This window comes from Syngnathus scovelli, chromosome 7 (assembly GCF_024217435.2).
Source record: "Syngnathus scovelli strain Florida chromosome 7, RoL_Ssco_1.2, whole genome shotgun sequence".
Lineage (NCBI taxonomy): Eukaryota > Metazoa > Chordata > Actinopteri > Syngnathiformes > Syngnathidae > Syngnathus > Syngnathus scovelli.
Window position 1 is genome coordinate 2,139,279 of NC_090853.1, and position 10,507 is coordinate 2,149,785.

Sequence of the window (10,507 nt, forward strand, 5' to 3'; positions counted from 1 at the left end):
TGTGGTTTCACTCGCTGCCATGGGACTTATGGTTTGGAACACTTCCTTGTCGTTTTATTTAGTAGCGACGCACGTGCAATCCGAGGCCTGCCTCCAGACGGCCGTACGTAACCATTTTAAGTGCACACATGCATTTAGAGAAAGGAAGGATGAGTCTCTGCTTTTCGGGTAATTGCGCATGATTCTAGGCCGAAACCGCATAAGGGCTTATGTCGCGTGATAGCTCTCATCTGGAATATAATGATAGACGCACTACCCGGACCTCTGGCTCCACCATGATGGTTAGGACCAGACGACAGAAGAATAGCATCCTCGTGTCTAGGATGGTTTGGTCTTGAGTAATCAATCTATTTGTTTGTTTCTTTGGTTAACCAGTTTATTTTAAATACGCTATTTATACATGGGGTCGGGCGGGGTACTCCACTTCTTGCTGACCTAATGTTACACCATCTAGTGTTTGACGGCGGAATTACACCCAAAAAGTTATTAACCGTGAAAATAGCGTGAAGGCAAACTTGGAGGGGAGTTTACTGTACTAAAAACATTTATCCTGACTTACTGGGTCACTCATTGTAGTTTTGAAACTCTTCTTTGTCTCTGCATGACAGTACTATACTGCCCATGGTGGCCAATTTACGCACACCAAAGGAGCTTCAATGAATTAATGAGGATGGACATACTGTTTAATTATATATGATTTAATTTTAGTTACACATTTTTATTATATAAATTTATATTATTATAGTTATATTTTTTATATATATTAATACATTTTGTTTTCCTTGTTGAACAATAATTTTTTGGGGGTTTTTCCTGAAGGGAGGTTAGAATGAATTGACCTTTCCATTGATTTTATCGGAAAAAGATTTGCAATGCAAACGTTTGTAGCATAATCATGGATCGTATTTGACCCCGACTCTTCCTGCTTTCCCCACCCCCCATCGTCATGAAGTACAAGAGGAATCGGAGGAGCCTCCTCCGGGGCCTGAGTCATGTGAGCGCTTCCCACCACCTCATCCGTACCGTGCTGTCACCACAGCAACCCCGTCCCGCGTTCTGACTAACGTGCCGCGACATCCCTGACCTTCCTACCCGGCCCCCCCCCGGACGGGTTGTGCTTCTCTTTCCATCATCTTCCATCGCCTGCTTTCCTCCCTGCATTCCTTGGCCTGTCATATTGCTGCTGAGGTGTTTGCTTATCTCCACATGCTGTTCTTCCTTCGCTCACCCCCGCCCTGCCAAGTCAGGAGTTGTGATTCATGATCAAACTTTGTTCCTCGGGTACATTTTATACAACGTGCCTTTCGTAACCTGAGCGGCAGGCAAATGAGGTGGGAGTGAAAAAACAAAAAAAGCTCTAGCTATAGAAACAATACGTTTCCCTCTTTCTCAATTTACACGAGAAGAATGTTTTTTTGGAGATTCTGTGTAAATTATTTGACTTCCCCCCGCAATCTAACATCAGCCGTTGGAGCTTTTACAACGGCAGCATTAGCATAACATTGACGTTTAAGCTATTAGCCAGGCCGCTTCATTGTTGTTTTACTGTTAAAGCAACAGTAGGGAAGAATGCTTTTTTTTTTTTTTTTTTTTGATGTTTTTATTGCTCCACGACTTTTATTACTCCCAGGCACAACTCGGAACAAAAACATGTAGCACGAGAGGTGTCCTGGCTGCTCAAACACTGACTGTGAGAGAACGTTGCCATGGCAATGACAGAGATGCTACAATAGGCTAGTATCACGGCCAAAAGATTTTTTTTATTTTTTTTAACTTGTAGCTTTTTAAAAGCTTCCACTGCACCCATGATTAAAATTTTGCTTACTCTATCAAGAAAAAGTGCAAGTTCTTCCATACTTTCCTCATACTTGGATTTATTTGTTGGCATAGTCGTCTTTTATGACCTCATCTTTAAAAATGCCCCGTTGTTGACGTTTATGGGAATTTTGCAGCGGCAAATCCCGCAGGAAATTGTTCATATCCTGCAATGGAAGAGGAAGTCTCGTGTGACACTGAGAATCTGCGGCCTCGTGACCCACATTAGCGCCGCTGGGCCACACAGCAAATTTTGGGTGCACCCTCATTTTTGTTTTCGTAAAGCAGCTGCTGGTCCCAAGTGTTTCGCTTACTCCGAAGAAGAATGTTTACAATTAGGGTGCAGCGAAAGTGTGTGTATCCAACACACGTATAAAATTATATTAAGAAAACGCGAGAGAGAGTTTTGCAATAACAGTGGCCACGTTGTGTGGTGAATGACTTAATTGTGAGGACGTGCGAAAGAAGCACTCCGAGATAATTGTCACATGTGACATGACACTGAATAGCGTCGATGGTATCAAGTGACGAGCGCGCTGCTGACAGGAAGGATGGGTGGATCCACAATTCCGGTGCCCTGACTGGGACTTTTAACACTCACATTTTTCTTCATTGATAGTTAGCTATTGGAATCTCTTTCTTGGATTTCAGTCAATGTGTACTCTTAAGAATAAAAAACTGTTTCTTAAAACGAGTATTTTCTAAAAATATTCGTAATCATATTTTTAAGGATATTTTAAAAATATTTTTAATGTTAAATAAGACTAATACTATTTTACTAACTATGCAGATAAAAAAAATAAAAAAATATGTTGAAACGTTTTTGAAAATATTGAAATTGTTCAACTATTCTTTATATTTCATTAATATTCATTTTTTTTTTATCAATTTAAGATGCAAATTATACATTTAACATTTTCAACTATAATGAAAATTACCCAAAAGATTAAATGTATGTTATGTTTATTAAAAATAATACATTTGTATGATTATAAAGAAAATTTCATTTAGCAATATTTAATTTAATCCTAAATTTTGGCGCAACTTTGGCTTCATTGTTTCTCAAGATGATGTCATCATTCCCCTATTCAAATAATAGTCCATCATAATATTTTTTTATCCCGTTCATATATACGTTTTCAATCTGCGTTGGCCCCAGGCAGGCTCGCCGTTTCATCTGCTTTGCCCCCATTTAGCTACAGCGCGTGTAGCGCTCCTCATCTCTCATCTCAGCAGACGAGCGTGTTAGCCTTTTCGGTTGGTGCTCCGTATTCATTTGACAGAAGGACAAATGTTGACTAAATCAAATTTCGAAGCCGCCAAATGTCTCCCGTGAGATTTGTTTCCCTTTTGCGAGTGTGATTAGAACCCAGCTGATTGATATTTAATGTGTGAAATGTCAACTGTAATGACTTGTGCGCCAATTAGGGCAAGGAGGGGAGGGGGGCGGGGGGGGTGAAAAGCAATATCTGAGCATATCAATGAGGCAGGGAGACAGAAACTAAAGATGGAGGAGAGCAACCGATTTGAACGTTACGAAAGCACGTGGAGTGCAAGAAAACAAAAATTGCTATTCTTAAAACCATTTTTTTACTTTGACGTTTACATTAATGGTTCAAATTGTTGAACCGAGCGATTCCAATGGCTGATGGTCTTGAATGAAATATTATATATTATAATATTCCTACCAGTGGCAGTGCAGATCCATCTTCGTCGCAAAATGTGACGCAATTTGTGGAAAATTATGACTAAAAAGTACAAACTGAAAAAAAATCTGGCATTTCTGTAGTGTTCAACCAACTTTACTTGAGTCAAAATTGTCTAATAATACTAATTTGATAAGTTGGGTGTTGAATGCCTCTTGGCCATATGGACCTTGAGGGGCTTAGTGGACCCCCACCAACCCCCCGGGCCTGCTGTTCAAGGGGCATCTTTTCTCCAAGTACCTGGTTTTTTTTGTTCCTGTATGACATTTTCATGAAAATATTCAAAGTTTGACTATTTTGCTATCTATGGTTCTTCTCTTCATACGTGTTGTTGATACGCTTTGTTTTTGCAGTTGTGCGTCTGTGTGTGTGTTGTTTTGAGGAAGTCTACACTTTAGACCATATGGTGGCTGCTGGGCAAAGATAAATCCCCACAGGACACTCACACTCGCGTCACATAAGGAGCCCACCTACGTTATCGAGTTGCCACCTTCGCGTCTGCGGTTGCGTAACAGCAATATGCAACCTCTGTGTTAACTTGTCAGCCAGTCTTCCTCCTCCTACTCGGTTGATCTGGCGTCTGCCTACCAGCCTGTACTTGTCTACGTGTACTATATACACACACACACACACACACATATACAGTACATATACACACACACACAAGTGTAGCAATAATCCAGCCTTTCACAACAGTACATTCAGTCCAGACAACAAAATGATGCCCGAGTCGAGGCAACAGAAGAGGCACAGTCAGTTACAAAAAAAAATAAAAAATTCGCTGACACAAGCCAACTAATTGCTTCACTTTACACGTCTGACCTGCCAAGACTTGCATCAGATTGAAAAAAAAAAAAAAAGGAAGGTCAGGGGAATCAAAAAGAGTCACACTTCCTCTTTCTAGCTCTCTGTGCGAACGATGACTTACGGCCATTTTGTAAAAAAAATATGGTGAAAGAGTGTGGACGTGGGGGGGCCAATCTCCTTCCCCCCCGCCACTTGTGTCTGACAAGGGCACAGCTGCCCGAGAGAAAGAAAAGAAGAAAATTCGCCGAAGCTGCTTTGGTTGCAATTGCTGCAGTTAAGGTAACAAAAACAGCACAAGAAGAAAAAAAGGACAGGCGGCGAAACTTCAGACTCGGCCTGCTCGACCCGTCGCTATGACGACGCCACCCTTTAATTGGCGCTATCCGCACTTCTGTCCCTCTGTGGGTATTTTAGCACACCGGCATCATTAGGTAAACAATGCGGGTAAATATGCTCTTGGGTTTTCTTATCACGACATCTCCTTCCTGGAATATCGGAATCAAAATTCATACGGAAGTGAATCGACATTAATCGTGATCCATTCTTTTTCGGCAGATTTTCAGACTAATTCGAGCTGAACGAAAATGCACTCAGGGTGCCACATGTGTTCTCAATCGACATGATACGATTTTACGGTGGCAGTTTACCGCCTTGTCAAGGTGCACGGCTCCTCCGCCGTGTCCGTCATGCTTCCCGCGGAATATTTGCCTATTTCTGGAAACGAGTGTAGGCGGCTGAGAGCGAAGTGTTCTCATGCCAGGAGGACATGATGGGAGATGTTCTTGTGAGGAAGCGTTTGCTGGCCACGACATTAGGAACACCTCCGGAAAGATAACACTAATATCAGAGGTATTAATAATAAGATTATTGTGAGGACTGGCAACATATTAGAGCTCAGACAAAAAGCAATAATTATTCATTCTGTTACATAATGACCCAATTTAAAGTTAGAATGAATAATAATGCAGAAGGTACATTTAAAAACTATTTTGGTGCACGGCTCGCAGCAGGTGGCTCAATCTGACACGGTAAGCGGCAGCCTTGCGCGACGGTAAGCGAGCTATTACCGAAAACCGTTACAAAAGGTGTTTTGGTGGAACAACAGCTCGACTCAGCTGTGCATTCCTGTGGAGTGAATTCACTCGCCGCAACCTCCAGGGAGCAGACAAGCCAACACACATCAGCATACACTACATCGGAGACTGCTGATAAGATAACGTTGGGCTAAACGGCTAGCGGGACGTTGTAGCATTGTAAAATGTTGACAGGTAACAGTTTGGCTCCAAATCGACAATCAAAGAACAACAAATATTCCCTCTCACCAACAAATGTTCAAAATAGCTAACAGGTGGAAACTTCCTAAATGAAGCTTCAAATTTGCTTCATGAACCAGTTGTATTTTTGACTCCTCCAGAAAGCACTTTACACTAGTCATTGTACTTTCAGTGCAATGTTGAACAGAGCGCCATCTAGAGGAGTCAAAAAGTACAACAACTGGTTTATGAAGCAAATTTGAAGCTTAATTTTCCCTTTCGCTAGTGGGAACCCAGAGTAGCACCATAGAACACTGCAACTAAGTTAAGAACCATGCGGCTTGGGTTTTTTTTACCAAAGAAGCAACAAACATTGGGAGGGGAAGAGCAGCCATATTGTAAGTAGTCCAGTGACGTGAGACTGTGACAGTACACGCTAGCACCATTGTGTTGGGCTCAATGCAGACCCACAAACACACTGACCCTGTATTGTCTTTTATGATTAAAGCGCCGTGCGAGCGATTTTCACATTTTGGCAGCTGGTCAAGTGTGAAAAGCCATTTCACCTGTGATAAAAGTGCCTAGGCGATCGGGGGTGCATTTTTTATAGGTCCCTGGATTTCAAGAGGCAGAACTAATCGAACCGCGCCTATTTTTTTCCTTGCTTTAAAAAAACGATGACCGCAACCAGCGTTGCTCCCCGAGCATCAGCGGGCCAAACGAACCCTATGCTTTTGTTGCATACACATTTCGTATTATTATTTTTTTTAAATGCAGCCAAGGGTTGCATTAGTCTGCGTGGGGGTCACAGCTTGTCTGTCTGAGCCAGGAGCCTCTCTTCAAATGTGCTATACACAGACAAAGAAAGCGAGAGCAAAAAAAAAAAAAAAGATGTAGCCGAGAGAGGACGGATGACTCAGTGTGTAGGAGCGAGAGAAATCCGTGTACAGCTCTCTGACAAGCGTGATTGTTATCTCAGCTCCAAGTGCAAAGTCGTTTACCCGTTTCTCTCCGTGTATCAATACACTACTCATTAGTTCGACCAAACTATCAAGTCTTCAGTATGGATAAAAAATATGTGCCATCCAAGACCAAGTTTCTACCGAGCCACGGTTGTCAGACGTTCTATTTAACAGCAGGCACAAAATATGAGCTCACCTATTTCACGGATGAGCTCATACTGCGGCTGTCTTTTGTTCGCATCCTCTCTCGTGTCCGCCGCCACCGTCAAAATATGAATGTATATCAACACAAAGTAAACCAGCGTGATCTTGGAAGATCCATATTGACAGCGTCGAACAAAACGGAGTAGTTTCAAGGACAAAGTCGGAGTCGCTTTTCACTCCGGCGTTTTCGTTTTGAAATAATGAAAGAAAATATTTATCGTGGTAAACAAATGTGGGGAATGAATTAAAATCATAACTGTTCCAGGTTTCCCATGGCAACAGAGTTGAAAATGGGGCATTATTCACTCGACAGAAAAATGTGTACATTTGCCATCCTGATGATGTCATCGTTTTCTCAAAAACCAAGGGGCGCTAAATGATTTATAGCGGATGTTTTAGTGACTTGGTGGTGTGTGTGTGTGTGTGTCTACACAGTCTCACAAACTACCACTTGTACTGTTTACCATTCTTTGTTGTGTGAAAAGATACAGGATGACAGAATAAAGACAAAAAACAGAGAGGGGAGGGGTGGGGGGGGTTTGTCATGTGTCATCCGAAGACAAAACCGTCATTCAACAACAGTGTGGGCCGCTCGGGCGGGAGGACTGCATCCGCGAGCTGAGCGGTGTGGGAGGAAAGAGTGAGAGGCGACACAGAGGAATGAGCTATTTCGAGCGCACCATGACACCCTGACAGGACAGCGAGACGTATGACATGCTTGCATTTTCACCTCGCGTTTGAGCACAACTCAGGGGGGAGCACCGACATGTCTGAAAAGTACTCGTCTATCAATCTTTGATTAAATGTCACCACGATCCAAAATATATAGCGGGCATTATTTAATTTATTAAATTTTTCTAAGGCTCGTCCAACACGACTGAACCGTCACACCGTTTTCATGATTGGTCAACAGTCTGATTTCAAAAGCGAAGTGCGGAGAGTCTCTGTTGCCAAAACATGCAGCAATCACAATCTTTCAAAATCTTTATTTCTTCTATTTGTAGTACGGGGGCAATCTGCTTATTCCTCGACATTAACGCCATCTTGTTTGTCGTTTTTAAAAAGAAATACAGGACAACATGGCGCCTCAAACCGTTAGCCAATGATAACACCAGGGGGCAGAATTTACAGCCACCACACAGGGAGGCCAGGTTGGATATTCATTTTGCTAAAATTATTCCTACACAAAGATAATATCGCTCTGTTTTGATTGACAGGTCAAATCCCGAACAAGGAACGTGAACAGATTCTAATAAGAGCGCCAGAATTGAAACGAAATGAGTCCTATTTGATTTTATTCCCCTGATGCTGCAGTCGGCTGGTTCTAAATGCGTGTGTGGGATAACCAAACAAATGTATCTTCTGGTTTACGCCCGGCGAGACTAAATTGCTGTTTGTCCACCTCCTTTTCAAACACACAAGCACACACACGCAAACACAGTCTGTAAACAATGCAACAGCATTCCTGCCGCCTGTTTTTTTTTTTTCGGGACATTTGTTTTATAAATCATCTTCACAGATGTTATCTTTGCGGCAAACAAGCATCCGCATCTTTCACTTTGTCACGACACGGCCTCATTGAACACTTAATGAGATGCAGGAAAAGATGTGGGTGAATGTTGTGGACACTAACACGAAAATAATCAAATCAAAACTTTGCATTGTGTTTGTAGAGGGAGAACGTTTTAGTTGCCCTTTTGGTGCCCTCATCAAAATCACATGAAAATCATCATGGAACTGAAGAAGAATAAAAAACTCTCACGCAGAGATGATTAATTATGCAATTCTGCAGAAGACAACAAAGGGGGGGGGGGGGGGGTAGACTGACATTTTCAGTTTTCAACTCAATGTTTTTCTAAAATGCAAAGGTTTTACTAAATAACTCATACTTGTCTCCAGTGTTTTTGTATTGCGTACAAATTGGTTGTCATAAAACTTGCAAAATAAGACAGTTTGCAAATAAGAGCAAAAATAGGAACATGGATAAAATGAGGCCTTTAAATACTTTTTTTAACAAAACACTCAGGAAATGACTAAAAAAAAGTGTACTTTACCTTTTACTTGTTGTGACGTCGCCCTCTAGTGGCATATTGACGAAGCTCCTCACACCATCCTCACACGTCTATTTGAATCCATCTTAAGGCGTTTTGACATCCATCTCAACTCTTGGTGAGATCTGGTTCATTTCTCCACATACGATGACATCATCATCCTACACGAAGGCACACACTGGGTCAATCACAGGTCATCTCATCAGCACCAGCCAAATGCCCCGTAACCATGACGACGAGCCCGAGTGCCAACAATGTGTGCGATGGACGCCCCCATTGTTGTTTCCTTCCACACTTGTGTACATGGAGAGGACGAGCGGGTTCATCAGCTGACACATTTGCAGACATTAGCTGTTGTCGAGCAACATATGGCTCTTGCATAAGTAATGAGACGGAGGCGGGCCGTCGTCGGTTCTTTGTCGACAGGGGGCCGGGAGACGCGTGGGTGGCAACAGACGAGAGGGGATGCGAGGACTCCCGACGAGTGGCAATGAGTCACAACATTATGGAGGAAAGGTCAGCTTTAATAAATGCCACAAGATGAAGAAAGCAAAGATGGATTGAGATCATGATGGACAATCCATGGAAGTTTTCCTCAGCTCATCTTTTAGGGTTATTTGGACCCATTTATTATTATTAAATGGTTTAAGCCCTACTCCCAATTGAATGTGCTTGTTATGCAAATAAACAAGAATTACATTATAGCATGTTAATGAGAATAACACACAAGAGCTTCTCAACTTTCAAAGGTGCCATTAGGTCGGATAGCTCGGCCCACATAACTTGAGGTTAAACTCGAACCCTGCTAAGCAGCTTAGAGACAAAAATAAATCCGCAGCAAAGATTGATTCTTGTGTACATACAAAGCAACATTTGAAGTATTTGGAATGTGAGAACTGGTTTGGAATCTGATGGAGCAGAAAGTGAAACGTCCCATATGTTTTTAGTTTACTTTTGGGATAAACATCTGTGCACCTGCAGTGGTCAGCTGGAGTGACTCAAGATAAAAAAAAAAATCTGACAGCATATTTTAACCATTAATAGTTTTAAATGTACAGTGATAATATTTAACACTTACAGAAATTCAAGTCCCAGGAACCACAGTTGAGTGACTCAACACTTGGCCACTTGTTTGCTTCAAACTGTTTCATCCTGTTGAGGTTGAAAGTAAAATTAAACATGAATGAAAGGAAATTATATGTTGTGGATTTAAACAAACAAGATACCTTTGTCCGAAAGGTTTGCTAGCTTACTGGCACACAACGTAAAACTCATATTAGCCAGCTGCAGCTGTCAGTCTAATTAAAAAAGAGAGAGGGAGAAAAAAGCTGCAGCTGTGTTCTTCCGCTATGTGTTTATATTATACTGCCCCTTGGTGGCCAAGGCAGGAACAACAGTAGCCAGTATAACGCTACAAAGTAACACTTTTTCCACGTTTTATGTACTTTTCCTATTCCTCAAGATAATAAATTCAATAAATAAATAAAAATTGTGAAACAAAAATCCTCAACAGACATTATATTTGCTATTGTCTAGATAGTGCTGGATGGAATTTCCTTTGATTGAAACGTCTGTCATTGTTGTTTTATTTTTTAAATGAAATTTGGCATTTTTATATATATATATATTTTAGAAAACTACTTTGTGTAGAGTTCCAACTGCATTTAAAATACACATACTGAGGTGCAGCTTTTTTGTCAGTTCACGTT

At 41.6% G+C, this 10,507-nt stretch overlaps 2 long non-coding RNA genes across 2 annotated transcripts; one reads left to right on the forward strand and one right to left on the reverse strand.

Annotated features, from left to right (window-relative positions):
* Positions 1-7,313: 7,313 nt before the first annotated feature.
* LOC125972654 (uncharacterized) lies at positions 7,314-10,102 on the forward strand. Its single transcript, XR_007482872.2, has 3 exons — positions 7,314-7,454; positions 8,831-8,916; positions 9,225-10,102. It is a non-coding gene; the product is annotated as an uncharacterized lncRNA (long non-coding RNA).
* On the reverse strand, positions 8,789-10,135 carry LOC125972655 (uncharacterized). The gene is made up of 3 exons (XR_007482873.1): positions 10,025-10,135; positions 9,877-9,950; positions 8,789-8,959 (listed from the first exon to the last, which is right to left on the reverse strand). It is a non-coding gene; the product is annotated as an uncharacterized lncRNA (long non-coding RNA).
* Positions 10,136-10,507: the final 372 nt, after the last annotated feature.